Raw genomic sequence first — 16637 nt, 5'->3', positions numbered from 1 at the left:
AAAATGGTGAAAATTTGAACTAAAGACTCGCGAGAAAGCTTGCTAATGGTTATAAATCCTCTAAGGAGGCACCAAGTTCTGGACAGACATATTTCTTTTTGATCCTTTTCTAAAGGAGAGGATTTACTTCTCATTCACCTTTGCTCCGATCGTTTAGTACTCTGGGGTCCAAGCTGTATTAAGGTTTTAGGCTTTATCTCCTTCCTCCTTCCACCCCAGTCCTGCCACGGGGTTGTCAGAAACCACTGAGAGCAAAGCTAATTTTGTCATTTACTGCCCAGTGTTTCTGCTTTCACTTCAGAGTTGGGCTCTCTGCTCCTCCATTTTGAACCAAATCAGCTAGGCATGTAAAAAGATTTTCTGTTGGTATAGCTGGCACTCTTGTTTCAGTAGGAGGACCACGCTGGGTATCCAACTTGAGACATGTTAAGTGAAGCAGGCAGAAATCCGCTTCTGAGAGAGGGCTTCCTGAGAGTGATGGTGAAAGTTACTGGAAGTAATGGGAGCAGAAAGGGTTTGTACCAAGGCTCCTGAAATCACACAGGATGAAGCAGAAATCTACTCTTTGACAAACATGGAGGTATGATCAGAAACTAAGACAATGGCAATAAGGAGAAGGCTGGCTTGTGTCAAGGAAGCATGATGTGTGTCTCAGAGGAAGAGTACATTTTATAATGGAGAACAAAATGCTTCTCATCAGCAACAAGACTGAGAGCTCTGCTCCTTTATATGGTTAAAATATCCTTTTATTAAAAGTTAACAAATGCCAATTATACTTACTAGAGCAAATGATAATTTGAATGTTGTTTCTGAATTAAATCTTTTCTATTCCTTGGGAAAGAAAGAGAATTGCCAAAGCAAAACCAAAAACAAACAAAGAAAAAAACGACAGTGGAACCTACTTATCATGGGAGGTAAATTGGAATTACAGGAGTGCTTTATCCTTGGGGGAAAGAGAAGAGGGATGAAGTGGGTGGTTGAAATTATAAAGGAGAGAATGGGGACAATAAGGATAGGAGTATTAAAAGAAAAACTTCAGCCACATTCAATGTAAAGGAGTTTAATTGAACAATGAACGATTCGTGAATCGAGAAGCCCCCAGAATCACTGCAGATTCAGAGAGACTCCAGGGGTCCCTCAAGGCCAGAACAAATTTATAGGCAAAAAAAGTAAAGTGAGGTACAGAAATCTAAAGTGAGGTACAGAAACAGCTGGATTGGTTACAGCTTGGCGTTTGCCTTATTGAACACAGTTTGAATGCTCAGCAGTGTATAACTGGTTGAAATATGGCTGCTGGGATTGGCCAAGACTCAGTGATTATTACAGGGCATACTCTTAAGTTTTCAATCTTGTCTACCTATTCAGTTAGGTTGCAGTTCATCCACAAGGATGCAAATATAGAAGTATGGAGTCCTTCTCAGGCTGTATTTAGTTTGGTTTAATAAGAGATAGAAATGGCAGATAATATAATGGGCAAAAAAGAGAAAGCGTAAATGTCAGATTATGTAAAAGGAAAGAGAGACTAACAGAAAAATACACAATAAAGATGCTTGAAAAACTGAGAGATTACCTGAAGAAAAAACTAAATAGACCAAAGAAACATGTGGAGATGAGGAACAGAAAAGAAGAAAATGGGTTCAAAGGAGAGATGAGAAATGGAAATCTTGAGAAAGGGAAGGAAGTGCAATCAACCAATATGTGTCTGTGACTTTTGGATTAGTTGTGAGGCTGTAGATGTATGTCTCCAAACAACATGATTTCCAGTCTTTGTGGGCATATACTGATTATTCATCCACAGGGAACTTCAGTGTTTCTTTCTTAGTAGTATAGAACAATCGAGTAAGAGAGGAAGAGTAACCTTCCCATAGGCAGTGAAATGAACTTTCATAAATATTTGCTTATAATTTATTAGCTTGTATAGGATTTGACTTCCTCCTTAAAATTATTTAAATGACTTACAAATGAATCCCTTGAATGGTATGTTATTTGAATAAATACCTAAAAGAAAAAAGTATTTTTCTTACATTCCCCTGGACTCTACAAACTGGTATTGTTTAGATTCCTGTATAGGCAGGCCCTGTGAGATTTTAGTCCAATTTGTGACACATAATTAAGAGAAACATTAAATCCATTTATTTGGAGGAAAATAAAATCCCTCACTTAAAATCTGATTCTTTCATGAATACAAGGCTATATACTTGAGAGTATTTTGAGATATACTCTAGATTTGCAAATTTGCAAAAAACAATCACTTAAAGGATTTCCCACATGTTAGTTTTGAATGATGTTAACTTCATTCAAAATGTGTGATAATGGTTCCCTCAAAACTAACTTAGATTTAAGGTGACAACATTAGCGCATATCTAACTCCCTCTATGCAGATTGCCATTAAAATGACAAAGTGGTTATTTAACAAAAATAAAAACAATTTTAAAGGAAAATAAACTCTTCACCAGTGCAGTTAAATATGAAATAGTGACAGTCACTCTCCACAAACGTTGGGAGATTTCTACCCCATGTAGAGCAAATAAAAGAGGAGCGAAAGAAGACCAAACTTAACCTGCCACCTCATAGCAAGTGTATCTGGGAATAAGCGGAGATCTCAATGTAACCCTTGGCGCTCACCATCTGGGGAGCTCGGACCTTAACTGGTGCCCAGGACACAATGATCATGGTGCATACTCCTGACTTACTGTTTTCAGGTCTCACACACACACACACACACACATACACACACACCCCTATCTTAGATAATTTTGGGCTGTCAGTCAAAACAAAGAAAATAGTGTCTCCAAACAAAAAGTGTGCACCTCCTAATTTCCTCCAATTTATTGGATCTCTTAGCTGGTCATGATTTATCCCTTTTCCTCTTCCTTTGGACCCAAATGATGCAGAAAGGGATCTATACCAATGCCTGACAGACTCTGTTTCAAGCATAATTCTCCCTTTCTACGATGGTATAAACAGAAATGAAAAAGTTCATTTTCAGAATTATAAAAATGCATTCCAATTCACAACAAGAAAAGTATAAGTATTTTTCTTTTAAAATGAATGCAACAAACAGGAGGAAATTTTAGAAAATGTTTTTTCCATTTTGTTTAACAAATATGTATCATAACTATAAGTAATATCCAAAATATTTTCAATATAGCAACCAAATGATATCTATTCAAAATCATCTAGGACATCTCTCTATAGTTCCCTCCCTCTTTATGCTTAAACCCACAGGGCAGTATTGGAATCAAAGGATGTGAGTTTAAGTCTTGGCTCTTCAAATTCTATCAGGTAAGTCTTCTCCAAAATGTTGTTTAGTACTTTCATCTTTAAAAATGAGAAAAAGTATTCTAAGTTATTATGTGCTTGGCAGTTAATATGAAAATTATATGCAGTGACATAAAAATGCTTATCCCATGGAAAATTCTAAATACATTTTACTCTCTTGTTTTCTTCTCTTTTCCTTCTTTCCATCTTCACCTTTTTGATTACTATTTTCTTCTTTTCCACCTCATAACTACATTATATACATATATATACATATGTATATATATATAGAATTTTCTTACACCCATCCCATTCTCTATACTGAAGCCTTGTCATTTAAGTTAATCTCTGCCCAGATCTGACCAAATTCACTTGTCTTCATTCTACTTATCCTCTTTTGACTCTTTGTTGTCTCTCACATCAAAAGCTAGTATTTCTCCTTTGGGGGCTCTTTTCTTGTTGGCATTTTATATGCTATCCTGGCTCTGTTAACTCTAACTTCAGTTCCACACAAAATTCATTAACCAGTAGTGTACTCAAGAAATGGCAAAGCGGCCGGGCACAGTTGCTCACGCCTGTAATCCCAGCACTTTGGGAGGCTGAGACGGGCGGATCACGAGGTCAGGAGATCGAGACCATCCTGGCTAACACGGTGAAACCCCGTCTCTACTAAAAATACAAAAAAAATTAGCCGGGCGTAGTGGCGGGCGCCTGTGGTCCCAGCTACTCGGGAGGCTGAGGCAGGAGAATGGCGTGAACCCGGGAGGCGGAGCTTGCAGTGAGCCGAGATCGCGCCACTGCACTCCAGCCTGGGCGACTGAGCGAGACTCCGTCTAAAAAAAGAAAAAGAAAAAGAAATGTCAAAGCATTGTCAGAGAAATCATAGTTGTTAATAAATCATTTAGTCTGAAATGTACAGGGTAGCGGTTAATACCATGGGGTCTGGAGCCAGACCTTGGCTGAAAATACAGCTCCACCACTTCCTGGCAGTGTGAGTTTGGTCACGTTATTTAACTCTTTTGGCCTCAATTTGCTTAAATTTCCTTGAAGTCTTGAAGTTTAAAGGGGATAAGGAATGTAATGCAATCAGCACAGTGCCTAGTAGATAATAGTAGCTAACATTTGTGGAACACTCAATAAATGTTAATTCATATTAATTTGGGGATTTTCCAATTCAGTGTGAGAATTAAATAAAGCACAGGTGAGGGACACTACTGAGAATTGCTTTAATTACTTTTTTGTTTCTGTTTTCATCTCATTCTTTTTCATAACAACTCCTTTCTTTTATTTAAAACCTTGTAAAGTTCCTAATAAATGTGAAAATAACTTTCATGTTTGAGATTCAGAAACTGCAGTACTTCAAATATTTATAAATAGAGAAAAATAATTCTGTCAGTATGGCCACTTAGATTGTATTAGTCTGTTCTCACGCTGCTGTGAAGAAATACCTGAGACTGGGTAATTTATTAGGAAAAGAAATTGACTGACAGTTTTGCATGGCTAGGGAGGCCTCCGGAAACCTACAATCATGGCAGAAGGCATCTCTTCAGAGGGTGGCAGGAGAGAGAATGAGTGCCAGGAGGGGAAATGTCAGACGCTTATAAAACCATCAGATCTCATGAGAGCTCCCTCACTATCACGAGAACATCATGGGGGAAACCGCTCCCACGATTCAATTACCTCCCATGGGTCCCTCCCACAGCACCGAGGGATTATGGGATTACAATTCTAGATGAGATTCCGGTGGGGACACAAAGCCAAACCATATCATAGATATACTCATTTGAATTCTGAAGACATGCCTAAAAACTATTTACTAGAATGAGTAACATAACATGTTGCAGATGAAGGTGACAGGAAAGGTTTTGAGTAAAAAAGTGGTTTTTTACTTCTAGCATTTTGAGTTTTTCTATTTCATATTTGACCTGTTATCAACAAGTGAAAAGTATTAATCTGGAAAGCATTAATTAAAACTCTTAACTTCAATATTTCTATAGGTAAGTCAGATCTTTCTGTGGTTTGTGTAATTTTCATTGCAAGGCTAAAGATTTAAATTTGGCATTCATACTTCTGTCTAAATTCATTTTAAGTCATACATAAACATGTCATTTGCATGTTGATTAACTGCCACAATTTCCTCTGTAACAATCTCGCTTTGGAAGTGCATATAAATCACAGCTGAACAGATTTCTATTAGTTCCAAAAGCACATACGAAGTAATTGTTGTTTTTCTGAAGAAAATCTGTAGTCAATGTGCAAATTATACATTTTGTTTATACAAGCAATCTAGAATGGATGTTTTAATTATGCATTTGTTTATATATAAAACTTGGACTTACAAATCAAGGACTATAAATATAGAAAAGATCTATCCAAACTAAAGTGCAAACTTCACGTGATCAAATTAAACAGTTTGGCTTCTGGAAGCAGTTAGCCTACTCAGGCAATCGTATCCAGTAGCATTACCTTCTGCGCGGCAGGAGAGGGAGCTCTTTCCCACAGTATTCTGGACTAATCTTGCAGAAAAAAATCTGGTGCCAGAAGGCAGCCCAGTCAGAGAAAACACCCTACAAGTTCAAGCAGCGTCTTGGCAATACTATGTTTGGAGACCATGAGAAACATAGGTCCTTTCTTGAGTTTATGAAGGTTTTCAGAGATTCCAAATAGTTTTGGAGGAAGACTAAAGTTACAGCATCCACTCAGAACTTCAAAAAAAAAAAAAAAAAAAAAAAAAAAGGAAGGCTTTCCATTTAGTAAGCTCATCCAAATGCACTCTCAGCCTACTATCTGAAGTCTGCTTAGGGACAAACTACACTAACCTGGAGAGCGCCTTTTGGACCAGCTTCCTCTGGGCAAGTCATTAAGGCTGCTGAGTTAGGAAAGCCTTTACTCCTGGGTAAGTTTCTAGGCGGTGGAAGATGCCACAGCTGTGAATATGTGGTGGACTTTTACTTTGGATTCTGGATCCCTTCCTTCACATATCTCTCGAGAGTTCTAAAATACAAAAAAAAAAAAAAAAGAATGATTTGGGCTATTTATTTTCGGAATTCAACAATTAGAATTATGCGTTTTTTAAATTCAGATTTAATTTGCACTACAATTGTTATGAGCCTCCCTTTTTTACTAAAAGCATTATGGATAGCATGGAAATATTTATTTTAGTAAACAATTATAGTTAGTGAGGTTGCATACTCCTCCGTCTTAAGACTGAGTAACTATTTACGTAGTGACTATATTAATAACAGGTGGGTATTTTTTTTAAAGAACAATTTTCTGAGTTAGTTCTATGTTTACGCACAGAAACTTTGAGGTGCTCATCTATCACAATCACTGTCATTAATGACAAAAGTAGAAGCATTATGCTATTGCTTTCAGAAAGTCAATGGACATTTCTTAGTTTCAGCAATGAGCTAAAAATAAAATCAGGGTTGATATTGAGTTGTGATAAAATGAACAGTTCACATTAATTTTTCTCAGGAATGAATAAAAACATAATCAGTGAACATAGGTTATCATGTTGAAATAATAACTTTTTTTATTGTTATTTGATTTTTTTTTGAGATGGAGTCTCGCTCTGTCACCTAGGCTGGAGTGCAGTGGCATGATCTCAGCTCACTGCAACCTCCACCTCCCTGGTTCAAACGACGCTCGTGCCTCAGCCTCCTGAGTAACTGGGGCTACAGGCGCGTGCCACCATGCCCGGCTAATTTTTTATATGTTTAGTAGAGACAGAGTTTTACCGTGTTAGCCAGGATGGTCTCGATCTCCTGACCTCGTGATCTGCCCGTCTCGACCTCCCAAAGTGCTGGGATTACAGGCCGGAGCCATCGCGCCCAGCCAATGATGGTATGTTTTAATAGATTTCTAACATTCACAAAATAATTGAAGAGGGCACGTATGTTTTGAGGGAAAAGTAAGAAAAACGAAAGCATATATTAGATAGATAGATAGATAGATAGATAGATAGATAGATAGAGATACATACACACATGACCAGATAAGGCAGTATGGTGAAATAGAAAGTAAAGGATAAGAAATGGGGAAGAAAAATAGTTTATGAGTGATAGGCCAGTAAAAATTCTCTTCCATTTTTCTCATGGCAAAGTTCCTTCCTGGTTTCTTGAATTAAAAGGAAGAAAATTGTTATGTGAGAAATATTTCTGTCGCATGGAAATACATTTTGTTTTATTTCCATATTGAATGAGGAACATGAATTCCTTCAGTCAGAATGTCAAAGATAATTTTTTCAGAAACTAATATATACATTTTTTTAAGCAATTTTTTCCAGAATGTTTTCAAGGTTAGCATGCTGCCATTTTGCCTGGTCTGCTCAGCTCCAGACGACTGGGTGATTTTTTTCCTGAGTCCAGGGATGTGTCTTGTGCGGCTTCCTCCTCCTCCGCCTTTTTGACCACTTCTTCCCTCTACCATCATCTCCATCTCTCCCTAAGTCAACACTCTTCTTCCTGCCTCAATGCCTCTTGATTCACTTACTTCCTCTAGCATTGTTCTCCATGTGTGTCTTGGCTTTTTCTCTCTGCCATTCATATTCTATATTTTTCTCTCTCACTTTCCCTTTTTCCTTTTTTCTTCCTGGATTGCGAGCAATATAAAGTAGACCTATGAGTTTTAAAAGATTTGGTATGTAAATTAATAAAATTTTGTGGTTTTGTTCTAATTTCAAAGTAGGGTGATTTTAATTTAAAAACAACAGTCAAACTGAGGCAAGATAAGTAAGGTTAGGGAGCTGTATTAGTTCATTTTCACAGAGCTATAAAGAACTACCTGAGACTGGGTAATTGATGAAGAAAAGAGGTTTATTGACTCATAGTTCTGCAGGCTGTCCAGGAAGCCTGGCTGGGAGGCATCAGGAAACTTACAATCATGGTGGAAGGCGAAGGGGAAGCAAGTAGGTCTTATGGAGGAGCAGGAGAGAAAGAGAGAAGGGGGAAGTGCCACACACTTTTAAACAACAGGATCTCATGAGAACTCACTCACTATCATGAGAACAGCAAGGGGGAAATTGGCCCCCATGATTCAATCACCTCCCACCAGGCCCCTCCTCTGATATGTGGGGATTATAATTCGAGATGAGATTTGGTTGGGGCCACACAGCCAAATCATATCGGGGCTATACTGACTTGTCCCTTTGTGTGAAGCCCCGCGGGCCCCTCCACAGACAGCCCTACATCCCTTGCATCCTTGTGTGCATCAGCACCTCTTTTGCAAGGTAAGCAGTCCTACAGGGTACCAGCAGACCACTAACCAGATGGTTACAAGTTCCTGACATCCAGTGTGGCCTGGGAAAGAGAACAAAAGTTTCTTATTCCTGATGGAATTTCCCCATTCTCCAACCAATCGGCACCAAAAGCCCAAGAAGCTATTAGGTACAAATTCCTGCCTTGGGGGAAGGGAAGGGGGAGGAGAAAGGAAAGTGGGTGGCCAGGGGCTTCTCTGGTGTCCTGCATATGCAGCTAGAATCAAGGTTTAGCTTTTAGTAAACTTTTACTCATTTCAATAATTTAAAAAAGCACCCCTAGGTGGAGATTTTATATGCTAATGATACACATGATTTGTGTTGGGGCATGATACATGCGATGTGTGTTACTGCTAAGCGCATGCTCCAGCTGCAGGTCTGCATTTGCATATTTGACCTTCCCAGGTCGTATGTTATGAAAATGTATGTACAGCTCCCATAAAAGGAATTCCTTTGAGGCACTAGCTGCTGTCTGCCTCTGAGTAGCTTGCTCTGCCTCTCAGAATGTACTTTTGCTTTGCAATAAATAAACTTTGCTTACTCTTACTTTAGGCTCGCTCTCAAGTTCTTTTGTGCGGTGAAGTCAAGAATCTGTACCTGCTCACCAGCAACAAAACCACAGTGAAGTAAGGATATGTGTGATGTGTGTGTGTGTATGACCACGCATGTGTGTGCATGCACAGTGTACATGTGTGTTGTTAATGTTGCTTAGAATATTCTCCTCCTTCACCATCTGACAGTCTCTGGTTCCTCTGGTTCATCCTTCAGAGTTTAGTTCAAATTTCCTTCAAAATCATTTCTGTATGCTCCCCTATTCCCAATTTAAATTATACCTTTCTGCTACACTCCCTTAATAATGACCATTTTTCAAGTTTCTGTTATAGGCCATAATTGTGCTTCAGACCTTATAAACATTATCTCATTCTGACAACAACTCTTAAAGTATGTCTCATCACCATTAATTTACAGATGAGGAACCATGGCTCAGAGAGGCCAAGGAATTTGTCTCAAGTACTCTGGGCAAATACTCTCCTGCCTCTAGGCCTTAGTACTTGCTGTTTCCTCTGCCTGAAATGCTCTGACTCCAGATCTTGGCATGGTTGGCTTCTTATTTCTAGTCATCTTTCTACTCAAAAGTCACCTCTTTGGAGAAGCCTTCCTTGATTACCCAATCTAAATAATTCTGTATCGTATCTGCCTGTTTTATTTTTTCTTTACTTTCTGAAAGTAACTTGTCTGTTTACTTGTGATGGTTAATATTGAGTATCAACTTGATTGGATTGAAGGATGCAAAGTATTGATCCTGAGTGTGTCTGTAAGGGTGTTGCCAAAGGAGATCAACATTTGAGTTCGTGGACTGGGAGAGGCCGACCCACCCTCAAACTGGAAGGACACCAGCTAATCAGCTGCCAGCATGGCTAGAATAAAGCAGGCAGAAGTTGAAAGGACTTGACTTGCTGAGTCTTCCAGCTTTCATCTTTCTCCTGTGCTGGATGCTTCCTGCCCTTGAACATCAGACTTCAAGTTCTTTAGCTTTTGGACTCTTGGACTTACACCAGTGGTTTGCCAGGGGCTCTTGGGCCTTTGGCCTCAGACTGAAGGCTGCACTGTCAGCTTCCCTATTTTTGAGGTTTTGGGACTCGGACTGGCTTCCTTGCTCCTCAGCTTGCAGAGGGCCTATTGTGGGACTGTACCTTGTGATTGTGTGAGTAAATATTCCTTAATAAACTCCTCTTCATATATAAATATATCCTATTAGTTCTGTCTCTCTAGAGAACTCTGACTAATACAATTGTTGACTTATATATTGCTCATCTATTCCACTAGTTTTAAACAAGCATAAGACGAAAGAGCTGGTCAACCTCCTTCTCCACTGTACCCTCAGCTCCTGGAACAGTGTCTGGGGTTATCATAGATGCTCAGAAAGTATATAATGAATAAAGAAGTGAATGAATAAATAAATAGAGAAATCTTGGACCTGGCCCTGTGACTTTTCTACTTCATGTTCTTTCCACCTCATCTTAATAGTCTGTATATCATTTAAGATTGTTTACACTGAAATACCCATATCCTTAAAAAGTTATGCTAATACTAATTGTATTATGTCAGGGTTCTCCAGAGAAACAGAACCAATAGGCTGTGTATGTGTGTGTGTGTGTGCATGTGTGTGTAGAAAGAGAGAGAAATTTACTTTGAAAAATTGGCTCAATAAATTATAGAGGCTGGCAAGTTCAAAACCTGCATCAGGTGGCCAACAGGCAGGAGGTCTAGAGAAGAGCTGGTATTGTAGTTGAAATCTAAAGGCAGTCTGCTGGCAGAATCCTCTCCTGCTTGGGAAGGGCAGTCTTTTGTTCTATTTAGACCTTCAACTGATTGGATGGGGCCCACCCACAGACAGCAATCTGCTTTGATCAAAGTCCATCAATTTAAATTTCAGTCTCATCCAAAACACCCTCACAGAAACATCACTTATGTTCCTCAAATAACCAAACTACATTTTTTTCACCTTAATGAAGTAATGAAATAATTTAAATCAATAGGCATTTGAAAATTTAAAAATTTAAGTATTGATTAAGTGGCTATGACACACAGGGCTCTGCTGGACGCTGGCTTTAAATAGGTGAATGAAATAGACACATTTCCTGTATTCATAGAGCTTATTTGATGGTAAAATAAACATGTTCATATTATCACATATGATTTTCTTGTGTAACATCAAAAGAAACAACCTAAATTTTCTCCACACGGTGTCACGATTACACATTTATAGAAGTGTGTCTTCAGTGTTTTGCCCTTTCCTAACAGTTTCATATGCAAAGGACATAGTTGTGTTTATTATAACCTCATTATTATTGCTGGTTAATTTGGAGGAGTGACTGTTATGCTTAGGGCTTCAGTGTCTTTATAAAATGAGTGTAATACTTTCTATATTGTCACAATGGGATGGGAATGCAGTCAACAGAAAGATATAAGATTTTAATGGCAAATGGTTAGGAAACTTAGGTAGAAAAAACAGAGAACAGATACGTAAAACAGGAATTAGCACAGTGAGGTTTCAGAGGCAGTCGTGACTTCTCATGTGACCTTAGCATTGCTGTGAAATTACATAGCTTCAGATGATACTGCCTAAATTGAGCAAGAACACCATCAGGTAGGAGAAGCTTCCTTTGCCTTTCTCTAGTTTTTTTTTTTTTTCTTCCTCATGGCATCAGCTAGGCTGTTCTGGAAATTCTGGCTACATGCCTGCTTCCTCACTAGGTGCAAATAACTACTGCAAAACAAAATTAGCACCTTCTCGGGTGTTTACATAGAGGTGGGATGAAGTGAGGTTCTATTACTCACACTCAGGCTTCAGCAGGTCTGGGCTTCGAGCTCTGTGAGTTCCCCTCCTGCAAACAACTAGCTCACAAAGATAATATGAAATGTTGGAAACACCTAGCACATAACATGCACTCAATCAGTTAAAAACTGGAAATGTTATGACATGTATAATTTTGTCCCTAATTCTATAGGTATATTACTATATTACTAGATTGACTTGAAATGATAATATTCTATGAGTTGATTTCTTTTTATTACTAAAGTCACTCATAACAGTAAGTTATTGTTATTGTCATTCTATATGTTATTACTCAGTGCATTATTCAGCCTGGTATACCCAGAATATATTCAGAATTTTTATATTTCTAACCTCTTGTGCATTTACTATTCCTAAGTTCCCGGGAAAAAAGGGGGACACTATTCTTCTTTGCATGTAACTAATACTGGTGGGTACAGAATATTTTACGCATTATATTGATCAGGAGCAAGAGTGTAATGTACATGCTTAAAGGTGATTCAAATATTTAATTGGTTTTAATAGGAAGGCGGTTTTCCTTGATTCTCTTCATGTTAAGAATAGCAAATTATACTATCTCTGAATACAAATTGTACATTTTAAAAAGCCATTCAGTTGCATTGTCTTACATAAAAAAATGCAAAACTTGTGAGTGTTTTTTTATGCAGACTTATTTGTACTTTCCACAGTCTAGATGTAAAACCACTTTATATTCAACCCCAGTTACTCTTACCATGTACAGAAACTGTTAACAGGATAGCTGTCTGTTGGTAAAATTAAGAGACGATTAAATAGAGAATAAAAACAAATCTGATGATGTCATGTCTCTCAAACAGCATGACACCCCCACAAGCAGATGCACACATGCAGAAACATGCCCTTTAAATGCTTCATTGACTTTATTTCTCTCTCAGGGTAGAGACAGAACTCTGTATCATGCCTCTGAGGCCCTTTAGGATGTGGATCCCCCATGTCTTCAGTGCCATTCATGCCACAGTGCCTTGGCACTCTCTGTGTTAGCCACAATGGCCTCTTCAGCCCCCGCAACTGATCATACCCTTTCCTGCCACCATGCCTTAGGACATGGGTGTTTCCTCTGCTCACAATAACTTTTTCCCTCCCTGCTTAGTTAATATCTAAGGGTCCTTCAGAACTTCTTTATAGAAGTTGTTTTCAATTTCTGGTTTAGTTAAAATACTACAATCATAGATTCTAGGCACCACATATCTCTCCTTCAAATCTGTGCCCACTGCAATTCCTCATGTGCTTATAGGAACTTTTAATTACTATGCCTGCCTCCCCATCCTCATTAAACTGCGTGGGCTCCGCAGGATGGAGATACAGTCCTTGTTGGTTTCTGCTCATCATTGCATTCCCCAGTGCCTAGCACTGTGCCTTGCAGTAGTAGAAATTGACAAATATTTGTATCAAAAAAATGAAAAATGAGCATGAGCTGCATGTGAATGAAATCATTGTAATGTTGGCCAAGTTTCCACAATATGTATTTGTGCAGTTGAACTATCAGAAGACATAATACATGGTTTAATTTATCTGTTTGAAATATTGAAATCAAAAGATTTTTGTGAATGAAGTGCTAATAGTTTCTGCCCTTGCTTTGAATTCCTTAGGGCAGCTACTAATTTGCCAAATGCCTTTTGTGAAAATGTTTGCATTTTCTTTTATTTTTATTTGTTTTCTTGTCATCCTTAGGGAGCAGAATGCCTGTCTGACTCACCCTGACAGATCAGCTATGGCAGGTCTGCTGTTGTAGAAAATTCTTCACCCCAGAGGCTTTATCTCTCCTGCAGGGAAGGCTCATGAGCAAATGCTGTCATTAGCAACCATGCATTGTTGAAGACATATAGTGAGAAAATATGTCAGGCATTGTTTCAATGTACCAATGTTAGTAGAAAATCCTGAAGAATTTTCGAGATATTAACTGTAGATTAAAACAACCTTTAACCTAAATCCTGAGAATTTCCCTTGGCGTTTTGATTTTCTTTTTGTCTTTCTTAGCCATCTTTTAAAAATTAAATCGTTTGCTTTTGTTTTTCTGGGAAAAATTCTTTTATCTGAGGATTTTTCTAAGCTGTACCATTAGATTTCACTTCCCTTTTTACATAGTCTATTTCATACCTATTGGTTTAAAATTATCAAAAGAGCCAGGCGTGGTGGCTCATGCCTGTAATCCCAGCACTTTGGGAGGCTGAGGCGGGTGGATTGCCTGAGCTCAGGAGTTCCAGACCAGCCTGGGCAACATGGTGAAACCTTGTCTCTACTAAAATACAAAAAATTAGATGGGCGTGGCAGCATGCACCTGTAATCCCAGCTACTCGGGAGGCTGAGGCAGGAGAATCGCTTGAACCCGGGAGTCAGAGGTTGCAGTAAGCCAAGATTGCACCACTGCACTCCAGCCTAGGCGACAGAGCAAGACTCCGTCTCAAAAATAGAAAAAAAATAAAAAATAAAATCATCAAAATAAATATTTCCTAGAGCTAGGACAATAGACATATCAAGCTTCCTTATAGAATAGCTCTATTTTTGTAAATATGCAAGTATACCTCACTGTTTTTTGCATAACAGATAGCAGATAAATATTTGCTAAATTAGTAAGTGCTTAAATAGTTATATGTATGTATACTTTTTTTCCCCACAAACCATTATGGGAAATAGTAACACTTTACATAATTTGGTGAAGACATTGTGTTGTTGTGGTTTTATAAAATTTTCTAAAGCTATAAACCAGAGTAATAATCCTAGACTCTGCATGGGGCCACAAACCTGGGTGAATGTATAGAATTGACCAAAAAAGGAATTCCCTATACAAATAACAGTGCCTAGAATAATAGTCAGGATTAAAGGCTGATTTGTTATGAGAACTTCTAAGATAATTGTTTTCAGACTGTTTTCTTTCAGGTTTTAAGTTCAAAGGGTATCTATGTACAGTTGATTGTAAAATAAATATTTGGCAGGAAAGGGTTTGAAATTCAAGTATAAGAGATAGTAGGAAAGGGGCCACAGGATGATTAACACCCAGGCTCGTAAATAAATAGTTATAATTGGAATTCTCTTATCTAACTCGATTAGAATCTGTATTTGGTTACAGAATTAAAAAGCAGTGAAAGTAAGGAATCATTGAAAACTTAATACATACCTTAAATACTTATTTTAATCTAAAATATATAAATGTTCATTTATTCACCAAGCTTTTGGGATGAGGCCAATAACATGAGTTCTATTTCCTGAATGAAGGTCCTTACCTTCTTTTTTGCATAAACCACACACCTATAACATATCATTTACATTTCCAATTTGAGTTTCATTAAAGTTAAGAACTTAACACTTAATAAAGCAATCTAAAAACATAAGCATTTTTAACTTTTTATCATAACATTTTATAGTTTTCTTACATATAACTTAACATTTTAAAAATCAAATCTTTCTGAAACTTTTAAAGAAATGACTCTATTTTCATAATCACATCTCATCACTTTTAATATAATGTTAATTAATTTGCATAATTATCATGACAAGTACAAGTGACTTTCACAGGTAAAGAAGCAGACACAACTGATTTTGACTCTGGTAAGCAACACCACTCAAGGAGAGGGTTGGAAGCAGAAGTGCCTGAGTCTCCTATGGAGTAGCCTGTCAGTGACTGGGCAGCCCTTGGGCAGTCCATGTGTTACGGGTGGAAGGAAGAGCATTAATGAATCCAATAGTTTGGTTAATTCTAACTAAACAGTATTCTTTTAAAATTTACATGTCCCTTATTTTAAGAATAATATGTTTATTATATATATCTTGAAATAATGTTTCAAGAAATTGAAAATAAAACACATACATACACACATACACACACACACACACACAATGCACCACGTGGAAAATCACTATAAATATTTAATCATTCTATTTCCATAATGCTCTCTTATGCAAGGACCACTTACAACACAATAATTTTTAAACACAGTCCATGGTTTTAGCTAATACAGCATATATCACATAAAAATAGGACAATATGCCCTTATAATGAGTTATTCTTGTTATAACTCATGAATATTAGTACCAGTGTTGGACCTATAGCTAGAGTTTTCAGATTTCCTTCAGTTGCATAAACCCTCTATACAAAAGAGAGATTTTTTTTGTATAAACAATGTAAAGAATGTGAATCACTAATATGGAAATTATGTGAATGTGAAAAATATTTATGTTTTGGAATATAATATTATTTAACAGTGCCTTAGCCATTTTCAAATGAGGATATATGAGTACAAAAAGAATAGAGATGTCTCTAACCCTTCCAGGTAATTAATGAAAGAGTCAGGATTAGAACCCAGGCCTTTTCTCAATATTGTAATATTTATGGGTACCTGATTAAAATATAGTCATTATGATCTAAGCGAACAGTATGCTGTAATTGTCTGAGGAGATGTTTTCTTTCCAAATATATTTCTTCGATTAAAATGGCAGGTTTCTAACATTCTTTAAGTGTATTTCCCAGTAACAATTTAAAATTATAGGAATTTCTGTATAAGCAATTACGGGATAGCAATAAACGACCTCAAAAAACAAAACTCTGGATTGCTTTTGAAAAATGGCACATGAAGTAAAAAGAATTTCAGAACTTGTTAGAAATAAAAATATCTTGTGTCATGTTGCCCCAAAGCCCTGCATATAATGTTGAAGCTTAATTTTAGATTATACAACTTAAAGTTAAGAACCGCCTTGGCTCAGTTTGCTTTGTCAGGCACCCTGCCCAGTGCCACATGAAGATGGCAC

General features: G+C 37.5%; 1 long non-coding RNA gene across 1 annotated transcript; it reads left to right on the top strand.

The window, feature by feature from the left end:
- Positions 1–213: 213 nt before the first annotated feature.
- On the top strand, positions 214–13836 carry LINC03043 (long intergenic non-protein coding RNA 3043). The gene is made up of 4 exons (XR_008536559.1): positions 214–580; positions 3229–3285; positions 9071–9144; positions 13566–13836. It is a non-coding gene; the product is annotated as a long intergenic non-protein coding RNA 3043 (long non-coding RNA).
- The last annotated feature ends 2801 nt before the right edge of the window (positions 13837–16637 follow it).

Source organism: Pan troglodytes, chromosome 6 (assembly GCF_028858775.2).
Source record: "Pan troglodytes isolate AG18354 chromosome 6, NHGRI_mPanTro3-v2.0_pri, whole genome shotgun sequence".
Taxonomy (NCBI): Eukaryota; Metazoa; Chordata; class Mammalia; order Primates; family Hominidae; genus Pan; species Pan troglodytes.
Note: the sequence above shows the minus strand (reverse complement) of the source record. Positions and strands in the feature narration are given on the sequence as shown.